Source organism: Strigops habroptila, chromosome 8 (genome assembly GCF_004027225.2).
Source record: "Strigops habroptila isolate Jane chromosome 8, bStrHab1.2.pri, whole genome shotgun sequence".
Lineage (NCBI taxonomy): Eukaryota > Metazoa > Chordata > Aves > Psittaciformes > Psittacidae > Strigops > Strigops habroptila.
In genome coordinates, this window is record NC_044284.2 from 31,468,934 (window position 1) to 31,481,761 (window position 12,828).

General features: G+C 39.1%; 1 protein-coding gene across 8 annotated transcripts in view; it reads left to right on the forward strand.

Moving 5' to 3' along the window:
* NAALADL2 (N-acetylated alpha-linked acidic dipeptidase like 2) overlaps nt 1-12,828 on the forward strand; it is a 494,598-nt gene that overhangs the window by 25,433 nt on the left and 456,337 nt on the right. For all 8 annotated transcript variants that reach the window (XM_030494655.1, XM_030494657.1, XM_030494654.1 and 5 more), the window contains exon 2: nt 2,205-2,263. The gene's annotated coding sequence lies outside the window, so the exon portion shown is untranslated. The remainder of the gene's footprint in view (nt 1-2,204; nt 2,264-12,828) is intronic.

Below are 12,828 nucleotides of genomic sequence, written 5' to 3' on the forward strand. Positions count from 1 at the left end.
TGTTTTGAAGTGTACTGTATTCTTTTTGTTAACTCAGATTGATATGCTCAGTAGGTGATTTAATGTTGTGCTAAGCTTTGTTAGGCTAATTTTAAAATGTTTCCATAAAAACTGAATCTTCAGTAAGAGAAAATATAAGCTAATACTGAAGGTGAATCACAGTCCTTTGTTTCTATCAATCGAGACTTTTTAAAAAGATCTTATATACCAGGAAGGATATTGCAAAAGACTTCAGAGTTACAATTTTAGTCTGCATCCTCAAATTGAAGGTGCAAAAAATATATCTTTTACCATAGTTTCTGCCATACTATAAAAAGTTGTGGGCTTTTTTGAAGCAAATGAATCAAATGGAAAATAGAAGTTTTGCTTGGGCTATGGATTACCGCGCTGTTTCTCTGAAGGTTGTCAGGCAAACTGCTCTGTAACTCATGGAGATGACCCATCTTTTTTTTTTTTTCCAAGAAATGAAAGATCTTTGCTCACAGTTTATGTAGACAGATCTAGAAGATTGTGGTATAGATGAATTCATTGTAAATTCCCCATCCATGACTTAGTCATATTTTATACAGAGGTGATGTGAAATTGTTTACTGAAAAAGAGACTAAGCAGTATTATTGCAGATGTGTTAGTTTTTTCAACTCAAACTTGTTTACCTAGAATCACAGAATCATTAGGTTGGAAAATGCCTTTAAGATCACAGAATCCAACTGCTAACCCAGCATGTGAAGTCCACCAGTAAACCATGTCCCTAAGAGCCACATCTAGGTGTCTCTTAAATCCCTCCAGGGATGGTGACTCCACCACTTCCCTGAGCAGTCTGTTCCAATGCTTGATAACTCTTGCAGGGAAGAAGTTTTTCCTAATACCCAATCTAAACTTCCCCTGGCACAACTTGAGGCCCTTTTCTCTTGTCCTATTGCTTGTTACTTGGGAGAAGAGACCAACCCCCACCTTGCTACAGCCTCCTTTCAGGTAGTTGTAGAGGGTGATAAGGTCTCCCCTCAGCCTTCTTTTCTCCAGGCTAAACAATCGCAGTTCCCTCAGCCATTCCTCATAAGGCTTGTGCTACAGACCCTTCGTCAGCATCGTTGCTCAAAAAAGCTGGGATTGCATGCAAAGAGCTAGGATTCAAGGTGGTCTTGGTGGTTTGAGTTTTGGTGTTTCCCCTTTCCCCCCCCCAAAAAAAAAAAAAAAAATCTCACTGTTGTAATAACAAATGTTTTACGGATGTTAACAGAGGATAAAATACTAATTTCAGTGCAGCGTGAGGCTACCATGATATATTCAGTACTGTTATCTAGTTCAATTGAAAGAAATGTGATATATTACTAGAAAAAAATTTTAACAACAAAAAAGTGTTACTGTTGGAAAACTTGAGAATAAAATAGCTCAGGTTGGAGGTATTTCAGAATAAGCCACTCAAGCATGAGATCCTCCTCCAGTGGCATCTTCCTGATATATTTGCTATCATGCTGCACGTTGTTACAGTTACTAAAATTACCTGTCTGCTTCTGTTCCCAGAATAATTATTCTCTCAATATTCGCAAGACACGTTTCTTGTCAGTTACAAATTTCCCTATTTATTTTTGCAATAAAGAAAATGTGAGCATCAGAGGTTCCTGCATTGAACACTTCCAGTAGCATAATTCCTAGAGCAGGAAGGGATGCTATGTGGGCTTGCACTCTTTCCTGCTATCAACTAAAGTCTGTGCTGAGAGTCTTCTCCTCCCCTTATCACACACTGCAGCTAGACTTTGATTAAAGTAATAGTATCAGGTTGAAGTTTAATTTGCTCTGTGCTACTTATACATATTTAAAATTGTGATGGGCTCCATAAATGTCAGTGAGATAGCAAAGAAGATAGGAAGAAGAGCTGCGATGCTGATTAGAGGAGGCTGAGTAGAGTTTTTTATAGGGTTAATGCTTTTCAAATTGGAGGATGTAAGATTGAAAGTGAAGGGCATACTCCTCATTGAGGGAAAGCGGTAGAGTGGTCCTAATGCAGAATCTCATTAAAGCAACTGTCACGATTCCTCTATTTTACCATTACCTCCCCTATTCTGTAAGAGTCAACTGTCATTTTGAGTGAGCATACGGCCAAAGAGGCATTTACAAATAAATGAAAAATGTCACAATTGATTTTGCTCCTTTCAGAGTACTCTGTGTCAGCTTTGTCACAAACCCTTTGTTTCTCTCTTTTTCAGATCTGTTGTCCGGACATTGGAAATAACTTTGGTTCTGGGCTGCTTCCTGTTGACCCAGGGTAAGCTCCCTGGATTATGATTTTTTGTTAACATTTGTGCAACAGTTAAATATCATTGACTTTTTAGTACTTATAAAGGATTAAAATGGTAGAAACTCTTACCAATTACTTGATGAATGTGTGTCAAAGCTACATGATACAGTCCACACTGGAGAATGCTACTAACATAACAGATTTATTCCTTGCTTTATTCTAGAGAAGTATTTGTGAATTATGATAATTACTTTGCCAATGTTACATGCAGCAGTAGTAGGCACATAAAATATGTATAACTGTGTGGTTTTGTTTGTTTCTGAATATGTACTTCTAAGTTGATAGTGTTATTCAATATTTATAATTTCTCGTTCTCTTTCAATGTATGCTATATGGTTATTATAGTGCATATTGCTACTTGTAAACATATCAAAAGGTAAGCTGTTTTTCTTATGTATTTGCTGGCTGGGTAAGTGAACCTAATGGGCAATATCAGTAAACCCCTTTTAGTGCAAAAGTGTTAGCATAAGAATGGGTGTCTGTTGGAATTTCATTATAAGAAATACTTGAGATGGTGAGATACAGCAAAATATCTCAGCTACTATCACTTCTAATAAAAAAAGTCTTAGTTATTTTCTCCTTGAACTTCAGTTTTGCAATAGCAATCAAAAATACATGGGGTGTTTGACTAAATCTGCTGTGAAAGAAACTTCATTAACTTATATGGAAATGCTCATGATCCTTTAAATAGGAGTTGGAGGTTTTTAGTGATAGACCTAGTGCTACACTTGAGTAGTTTTTGTCCTTTTTGCATTTTATGTGATGTCGAAGAAATGTAACCTGCATATAGTAATAGGACAAGCATTTACCATTTTCCACTACTTTAAAAAAGTAAATTTGTGCTATATAGAAATATTTTGTGATGTTTTGTGTCAGTATTTCTGAAGGGATTCTTCAACAATGTTTCAACACACATTGCACAATCTGGCAAACAGCATGAAGTCTCTATTTCAGTGCACGTTATTTTTGTCATAGTGTATTTTAAAAAGTTGCTGCATTTTATCACTATTGCTAATAACAGATTTTGAAAAAAAGATAACTGAAGAACACATGCTGTCATTTCTGTGCTTTGGAAACTTCCAGGAAACCCAGGAATGAATTGGACTCTGAGGGAAAACAAGAACAGTTTATGGTGTCACCTGCCCTGTATACAGACTTCTATTTCTCTTTCATCTGGGATTGTAATGTAGCTGGATTAGCTTTACTTCTACTGCAGCTGAAACGTATTTGCGTTAATGTATGCTTATTTGGTAGCTGTTAGAGCATTTTTAGTGTTACACTCACAGCCAGCTTTTACAGTTCTGGTATACCTTTGTCTTAAAACTGTTAATTTTTTTTAAACAAGTTTTAAAATTAATATCTAAAATAACTGTTAACTTTCCTGAAAGTCTTCAATTTTTATTTTTGTTCTTTTAGCTAGAAATCATAACTTGTTTACTATACTAAAGTACACCCGTAATTTGTGCTTTGGACACTCTCTCTTGTTTACATGTTAGCATAAACTTTGGGCCAAAGCTTTTGAAGGCAGTCCCTAATACTGAGTTATCAGCAGTGGGCTGCCCTACCTTGCTTTTCTTCTGTTTATATTAGAAGAAAATCTGAGATGTGAATCTAGTACAGAGACAGAAAATGGGTTCTGGCAGTGTGAAAACTGATGACGTAATTTCAGTGACTAAACCAAACAGTTCAGGGCTGTTATATTTGTGTAATTATTATTGTTACTGTAAATAAAGAGAAAAGAAAGGAAGGAAAACCTAGATGAAAATGAAGTAGAGCTCAACACTGTCAGCTGTATGCATACCCAAATCTTCATTCCCCATTTGATTTTGTCAGTACAGTTCCTCATTGCCATGGCCGAAGGAGTTGGTTTTAGGTGATTTGATACTCAAACAGGAATGATGAAGTAAAATGTGTTTTACTCATTTTTGTTGTGGCACAGTGGTCAAGCCTGAACCACTTAATTTTAGGGGTTTGGACAGGGCAAAGGAAATGGCTAATCACTTGCTTAATTGATCATTCTTCCACGGTTGCCTCTAGCTGTAATGAGTTAATGATGGTCGGAGAGATTAACCATAAGAAATCCCCCAGACTGTGCAGGAAAATACCATGAAGTAGCTTAATGGTGAAATACTTTAATTGCTGCTTAATCAGCAGAGCAAGGTCAGGGGAGGAAGTTCACATGCTGACTCCTGGGTTCCAAAAGAGTCTGTAGTCAAAACAGTGACTCCAAATGCAAGTAATATATTCATCTATGCATAGTATATGTGAGAGTGGAGGGAAGTGCTTTTGACTACATTTCGTCAAGTCCTTATTTTAGCAAGAGCATCTTGAGAATATTTCCAATGCTCAAAGAAAGCATCAGCGGGACCTAATGTGTTTTAATTTTTTCCCCACGAAATGGTAGTATTTGTTTAAGTAACAAATAATGATAATTATTATTGTTCCCAAGTACATGTGCCTACATATAGATTTACATTACTCTAAGAAAATCAGTGAATTGCCATTGAGTTAATAGTATTGGCTCTATTTGATAAGCAAGTCCTTGGGCTCCTTTGAAGATTATAGCTGTGATTAATGATAGTCGAACACAACTCCTATGACTCTTCTGTAGCTAGAAGTTATGTAGCTAGTTCTGTAGCTAGAAATAAGTTATGCAAACTTGTCACTGATTCCAGTGGTGTTCATTAGAGCCAAGATCTCATGCTATGTTTTCATACAAAGGAAGCAAATACAGTCTTCCATTCCCAACCATCTGTAGTTAGGTGTTTTCCCTTAGTTTCCACTGTCTTGGGGGAGAATTCAGTTCAATGTTCTTGAATTAGTTACAGAGACATAATTAAGTTTTTTAACATTGGTATAAACTTGATTTGCATGCAGGAGGTAGATTGTGACAACCTGCTATGGTATAGTAAAATGACACATAAGTAGAGAATGTTTTCATCAACAGAAATGTGTTGCTGTTTGAAGTTGATCATCTCTAGAGGTGCCATGAAATAATGAGACCATAACATAATCCTTCTGTATTGCATATTAATTCCGTAGAGGGATGAATTAATCTTCTCTGATTGCAATAGTGTATGATTGACCATGGAAACACTATAGAACTATAAAATGATCTGTAATACAAAGTCTAGTTTTTCTAGGCTAGCATATTTATTTTATAAAACTGTCTAAAAGGCTCATATTTCTAGTGATTTTTGTGCAAAACAAACTGGAAATGAAAGTATTGGTTTGAAAATTTAAAATTGACATGGAATGATGTGTACATTGCCTTAAAGAAGGTGTGACTTGACAGAGTTGTTCCCCTGCTCGTAGCAGGAATTCTGAAACCCATGATTACATTATTTTATTGTCTTTTTATTGTGCAAATATAGGGCATCTTTCTGGTTGTATTGTGAATTGTATCACACTTGAAAGGTTCTTTCCAGCCCCCAAGACTTGTGTGTTTCTGCTGTGTTTCAGTTTGTACTTTACATTTTAATTAATTTGGGCATTAACCCTTCCTTTATTAATATTTTCATCAGCAGTAGAGGAAGTTGTTAGCAAGGCCCTTGCCTGTTATATCCTGATACAAGGCCCTTTTTCTTGAAGAATAAACTAGACCTTGAGGTGTATCTTCTTCCACTGTATCACCCCACACGATGATGTCTTATCCCAACCCTTCGAGCCCCACGTTGGGCGCCACAAAGAACTGTCGTGGTTTGAGCCCAGCCGGTAACTTGGAACCACACAGCCGCTCGCTCACTCCCCCACTTCTTCCTCCCCCCACTCCCGGAGGGATGGGGAGGAGAATCAAAAGAATGTAACTCCCACGGGTTGAGACAAGAACAGTCCTGTGACTAAGGTATAATACAAAACCACTACTGCTACCACCAATGATAATAATGATTAGTGAAATAACAAGGGGAGAGGATACAATTGCTCACTACCCGCCGACCGGTACCCAGCCCGACCCGAGCAGTGACCTGGGCCTTCCGGGTAACTCCCCCCGGTTTATATACTGGGCATGACGTGCTGTGGTATGGAATACCCCTTTGGCCAGTTTGGGTCAGGTGTCCTGTCTCTGCTTCCTCCCGGCTTCCCTTCCTCCCTGGCAGAGCATGAGACTGAGAAAGTCCTTGGTTGGAGTAAACATTACTTAGCAACAACTAAGAACATCGGTGTTATCAGCGTTGTTCCCAGGCTGAAAGTCAAAAACACAGCCCTGCACCAGCTACTAAGAAGGAGAAAAATGACTGCTATAGCTGAACCCAGGACACTATGGCAAAGGCTTTGGGAATGTGCAACAAAAATTTAGAAGTCTAAGGAAACACTGAAATTGATTAAGCTCAGCCTTGACAACCTTGGTCAGGTTGATGCTTCTATGTTCTTGTAGGAGGTTACATGCCTTAGCACAAAGGCAGGCAGTAGTGGCTCCATACATGTGAATTAGAACGAATGACTCATTTGTGTGACACTATAGTCAGCGTTTGGTTGCAGGCAAGGTAGCATAATCACTATTTGATTAGTTGATAAATATCTAGAGTAGTGTGTAAAATGAATTTTCAAAGTAGCCAAGGTATATGATCATTATTTCTGGCATGAATATTGGAAAATTAAAGAAAATGTGGAAGCTTAAATAGATGCTAACCTTATGAAGTTTAACCAAGCCAAGTGCAAGGTCCTACACCTGGGTCGGGGCAATCCCAGGCACAGCTACAGGCTGGGCAGAGAAGAGATTCAGAGCAGCCCTGCAGAGAAGGACTTGGGGGTGTTGGTTGATGAGAAGCTTAACATGAGCCGGCAGAGTGCGCTTGCAGCCCAGAAAGCCAACCGTATCCTGGGCTGCATCAAAAGAAGCATGACCAGCAGGTCAAAGGAGGTGATCCTGCCCCTCTACTCTGCTCTCATGAGACCTCACTTGGAGTACTGTGTACAGTTCTGGTGTCCTCAACATAAAAAGGACATGGAGCTGTTGGAGCAAGTCCAGAGGAGGGCCACAAGGATGATACTGGGGCTGGAGCACCTCGCATATGAAGACAGGCTGAGAAAGTCAGGACTGTTCAGCCTGGAGAAGAGAAGGCTGCATGGAGACCTCATAGCAGCCTTCCAGTATCTGAAGGGGGTCTATAAGGATGCTGGGGAGGGACTCTTCCTTAAGGACTGTAGTGGTAGGACAAGGGGTAATGGGTTCAAACTTTAACAGGGGAAGTTTAGATTAGATATAAGGAAGAAGTTCTTTACAGTGAGGGTGGTGAAGCACTGGAATGGGTTGCCCAGGGAGGTTGTGGATGCTCCATCCCTGGCGGTGTTCAAGGCCAGGTTGGACAGAGCCTTGGGCGAGGTGTCCCTGCCCATGGCAAGGGGGTTGGAACTAGATGATCTTAAGGTCCTTTCCAGCCTTTACTATTCTATGATTCTATGCTTCTGACCCTGCTGTTGTTCAGGGAAGAGGTGTAGTATTTAGCACCCCATCTCCTTCTCAGTATACTTAATTCTTTAAAACTGTGCTGTTCCAAATATACCGTATCTGAGTTCAAAAGTGAGTGTTTCCTATGTCTTAAGACCTACAAAGGAGAAAATCTTCCAGGGAGAGTTTTGACATTTGTTTTAATAGAAGGAGGATCAAGCATGAATGCTGGGTTAGCATGACATTTAGAATTGATTAGCAATACTGATCGGTAAATCGAATTATTAAGGCTGCTAAGAGGCTCCTTTTTGTAATGTATTCTCAGTTCTGTGTATTTTTCTGTTGTTTTTTAATTATTATTTATTAATTTTTAAAATTTTATTAGGAAGAATATGGCTGTACCTGTATGAATAAACCATCCTCATCCTGTTGATGTTGATGACCAAGTTCTGATAGATTTCAGTAACATTGCGAATCTGTCTGCTGGAGATTCAGTTTATATGCATAGATGGAGTACTGCTCAAAGCAAAATATTTCACAGTCCTAGTATGAACACTTTCAGTGCTCTAAGGCATCTCAGTGATTATGCAAAAGAGCTCGTCTCCACCAAGAGAAGCATTTTGCAATGGTTTTATTTTCACAAAAGCTAAAGCCATAACCAAGAAATGATGACCCAATTTTTGATTAAAAAATTGAATCACCCTAGCTTCCCTCCCCCAGCAAAACACCTGCGCAGCAAATAAATAATATTGTAATTAAAGTACCGGAGGTTTCAGCTTCAACAAGGAGAATATCTAAGAAGTGAGGCTTGCAGAAAATTGCAAAAAACTTAAAAGCCTGATGTTTCAATGAATTGCTTAGAGACAGGACTGAGGGACTGGAAGGTAGGCAGGTCCAACTTTTTGGGAAGCTCCTCTTTCATGGTTAAGTATTCCTATTGTTTTCACCTCTGCTCCCCGAAGTCCACCTGTTCCATCTATCAAAATCAGCTGTGCCTGTTGTCTTCTTAAAATGCTCTGCACTGGGAGTAACTGACTCTGCTACTGCAGACTTCATGGATTCTTTTGAGTTCACTGCGTAACATTTACTACAAGCTTTGTATTAGCAGTCACTTTTACAAAGTATGACTTTTTCAGTTAAATAGGATCTTTCATCCTAGATAGTACTATCAGTATTTTAGTCAACAGCTGTATGATGAGTATCTTTCAGAAAAGGATAGATTGTATTTCAGAAATACAATTTTATGAGTTCAGTTTACCTCATCTGAAAGACAGTTTTATTGGTGCATCACTTTAGAACATTTCCTTTAAAATGTAAGATGACACTTCTCTGCATTCCCCCATTTACAAAGTACTGTACAAAACAAAAGTAAATCCACTCTTCCCCTCCCTGCCCCCTTTATGATGAAAGTAATAAACACATTCCATCCCTTTTTGGATCTCCTAAAACTTCTTCGCTCCATTTTCTTTGCTTTTCTATGTCTGTGCTTACATCTTCATTTATCTATTAGTTCTCTTCCTCTTAACACAGAAAATTCCACCTAGTAGACACATGTTGAGACATGAGTAGAAAGAAAGGAAAGGGTTGAGGCAGAACTGAAGTGGTTATCAGAGACTGAGAAGATAATGGGGGGACATGGTTCCTGGCATTTTAGTTTTGAATAGTTCGGTGGTTCTGCAGTGTTTGTAAGAATATATTTGCAATAAGAAGGGAGAGCACCTTGTTTTATAGCTTTTACAGTGATACTAGTTCTGTCAACCAAAAGGTAGAAGCTTGCTACCTTTCTTTTTCCTGGTGTTTTTAATTTGTGTTTTTCCTATGCCTTAAGATCAGCTGAAGCTTAACAAATGCAGGTGTTCTTACAACTTGTCTTCAAGCTATACTTCAGATTTTTCTCTTGCCTCCCTTTGCAATAAGAAATATCTGTTCAAATGTTACAATTTCTTTATGATAGGCGTTTCAGATACCTACTGCTGAATAAATAAAACTGCCTTCCTAGCTTAAGGAGGCTGAGATGTTTTTTCATTTATTTCTCTAAATCTGTTGCAGTACAGAATGTAGTTGGTTGTCATAGTAAAGAAGGTGGCCTGGCATTGAAATGAGAACATAATTAAAATTATTTTTACTTTTCTCAGGACTTGGAACAAACTGTTACCTAAACCTTTTCTTAGAGGTATTACACCTAACAAGCTCTCTTGAGAGAGATGGTGGCAAAGCAGCTAAGCTATCAACAAAAATACCAAACGGCTGCATTCCCTTGGGTTTGCTTAAATCTGAAAGTAGATAGGAACTGTGAAGAAATATAATGCAATCTGGTAAAGAAGCTGCAGCATAACTCCGGTGGCCTCAGACGCAGTAATGTACCAGTATAAAAATCTCATATTAACCTGGAATATAGGTAACATCATAAAACATTCTAAAGTTGCTTAGCTTACATTCGTCCTTGATGCATCATCTTCAGTGTGTTGTGATGTTGAGATCAGCTTATGCTGTAAACTCTTTAGAATGGAATCCCAGGATTTTTTACTTGCTGTGGAAAAGGCCCTGTGAACATTTTCTGGGCTTCCTGGGTTAGATTATGACATGCTAAATGTGAAATGACCACTGAGCTGAAACAGCAGTCAAATGGGGTTATGTTCTTGGCCTTGAATTCATGGCAGGTTAAGGTTTGCTAAGCCGCTGAAGCCACTTGCGGTCTTGAGGTTTTCTTTCCCTGCCCACATGAATGTATGTGTGTACATCATGGAGTTATAACACTGGTCTTCTAGGATTTGAAGCAAGTGGAGGGGGAAACAGCAGTTTTTGGGTGTTTCAAATGTTTCCTATTACTTTTTTTTTTTTTTAATTATCTGGAATGGTTGTTAATCTCTGCAATATTTGTTTTATTATAATCCTTTCTCAGGATTTGTGAATGCCTTCCAATGCAGGACCAGTAGTAATGGTTTTGCAGAGTCTCAGCCCTTCTCTTTCTACTTCTGAAACTTAGATTGACATGTAGCAATTCTTTTGTTGTTTTGAGGAGGAGCTGGATACGGGGTTCATGGTGAAAAGCATGCTTGAATTTGAGGAAGTAGATGTTTTCCAAAAAGTTGTTTTTTACCTGATTACTTCTGCTTGCTTTCAGTGGATTCTGAAAGATGATATCCTAAGCAGATCCTTTTAACTAAGGAAGAATGCAGCCTTACATTGAATTACCCAGAGACCTCAATCTGTATTATTATATTAAATTCTCAGAGAGGAGCACAGTGATGTGGTGGTTTGTAGATTTGGACAACAGCTTTGACGCAGTAGGGGACAAATCTGTTGGTTATTGCTGTATATAGCTGTGCATCTCTTTTAGCGGTATAGGGTTCTCCAAGTGGTCTGACAGGATGGTGGAGCATCGGGAAAAGCTTACTCAGCAAGGCTCCGATAAACCTAGCCTCACTGTATTTTTGCTTCGAGCTGTGGGGGACAGAGCAAATTTGGTTTGGAAGTTATGCTGGCAGGAGTTGACTGCGTTAGCATACTATTCAGGCAATAGCATGAGCTACTAGGACTCTCTGGCTCCTATGCAGGGGTGGCTTTCAGCAGCCTGGCTCAGACTGCAGGCTGGAGAGCAGGGTTTCTGCAGCTACTTGGATTGTCTTGCTAGTAATAAGCTAGTACACGGGTTACCATTTGACTTCAGCACAAGCAAAGCTTCCAAGGACCTGAGTTGCAATGTTATCTTGGGGTCTCTAGTAGCATTTTTCAAAATCACTAACATGCCTAAATACTAAACTATCCTTGAACAACCTGACGCTTGTAAACCTTTGAGCTTGGTAGAAGACCGCTCTAGATGTTTTGGGGAAATCCCATTGAATATCTGTCTCGACTGTTATGCATCCACACAGCTGAAGGTCTGGATCAGTTTTTTGGTGTCTTGTGTATTGGACAATTACGAGAATTGTAATTTGCAAGAACAGATCTGCATTTTGCAGTGCCCAAAAGTTGTGAAGCTTTAAGTTCTGATTGAACTGTAATATTCCTTCATAAAACTGTATGTTTATTATTTTTGTTATTTGTTTAGGATTTAGTACAACCTTCCCCCCCCCACCCCCCCAAGTATTAAGGGACATATTCTTTTGCCTTCTAGACTTATTGAATTTTTCATTGGAGCAGAGATGGTCTGTTGTGAAAGGGCTTACAAAGCATCCCACATTGACATTCTAGTTGTGTTGTTTCAGTTCATACCCAGGTGTGCACGTACATGCAGCAGGGATCCTACTACAAACAATTCTGGCTTGTCAGAAAAGGTGTACCTACAATATTGCTTGAAATGCCTCTGTGATTCAGGGACCTATGCTGGGTAGCATCTTCTGGGTTAGTCTGTATGTGTGTATATATGCAAGAATGGGATGCTGCCAGATTGTTTTGCTGTGTTAAATATTAAATTATTAGGTATGCCTTTTTAAAATTGTGTGCTATGAGGGCTGGCTGAAAAAATTGAAGGCAAAGGGTTACAAAACTGTCTTCACAGGCTCTATTACCTCATTGAAAATAGGATTTCATAAGATTTGTTTAAAAAAATGAAAGAAAAAACCCCAATGTTAATGAAACATATTTAACATCTGAGTAAAGCACAGAATGAAGAGTATCAGTATAGAGATTGTGATGCATGTAGGTTCCAGTTAGTTTAAATTCTTTGGCTTTTGTAACTATTCAAAACTTAAGTCATGTTGAAGACATTAAGGTACCTCAATTTTAGCCAAACGCATGAAAGAAATGGTGAGCAAGTGCAGCAAGGGGCTCAGATAACTTACTTAAATTTAAAAATGTTGCCTCTTCTGGCGATCAAGGTTTGTGCATTTATCAGGAGGTCAGGAGTAGACAGTGAGCAGGCATGCCTGTGCTCAGTTTCTTCCTTCTTCCTGGCCAGATCAATCTTTGTCAGTGACGTGGTGGGATTGAGTGCACCCTCAGCAAGTTTGTTGACAACACGTTGTCCACACAGTGGAGGGAGGGGATCCCGTCCAGAGGGACGTGGACAGGCTTCAGAGGTGGGTCAGTGCAAACTTTGTGAAGTTCAACAAGGCCTAATGTAAGGTCCTGTACCTGGGTCGAGGCAATCCCAAACACAGATACAGGCTGGACAGAGAATGGATTGAGAACAGTCCTGAGG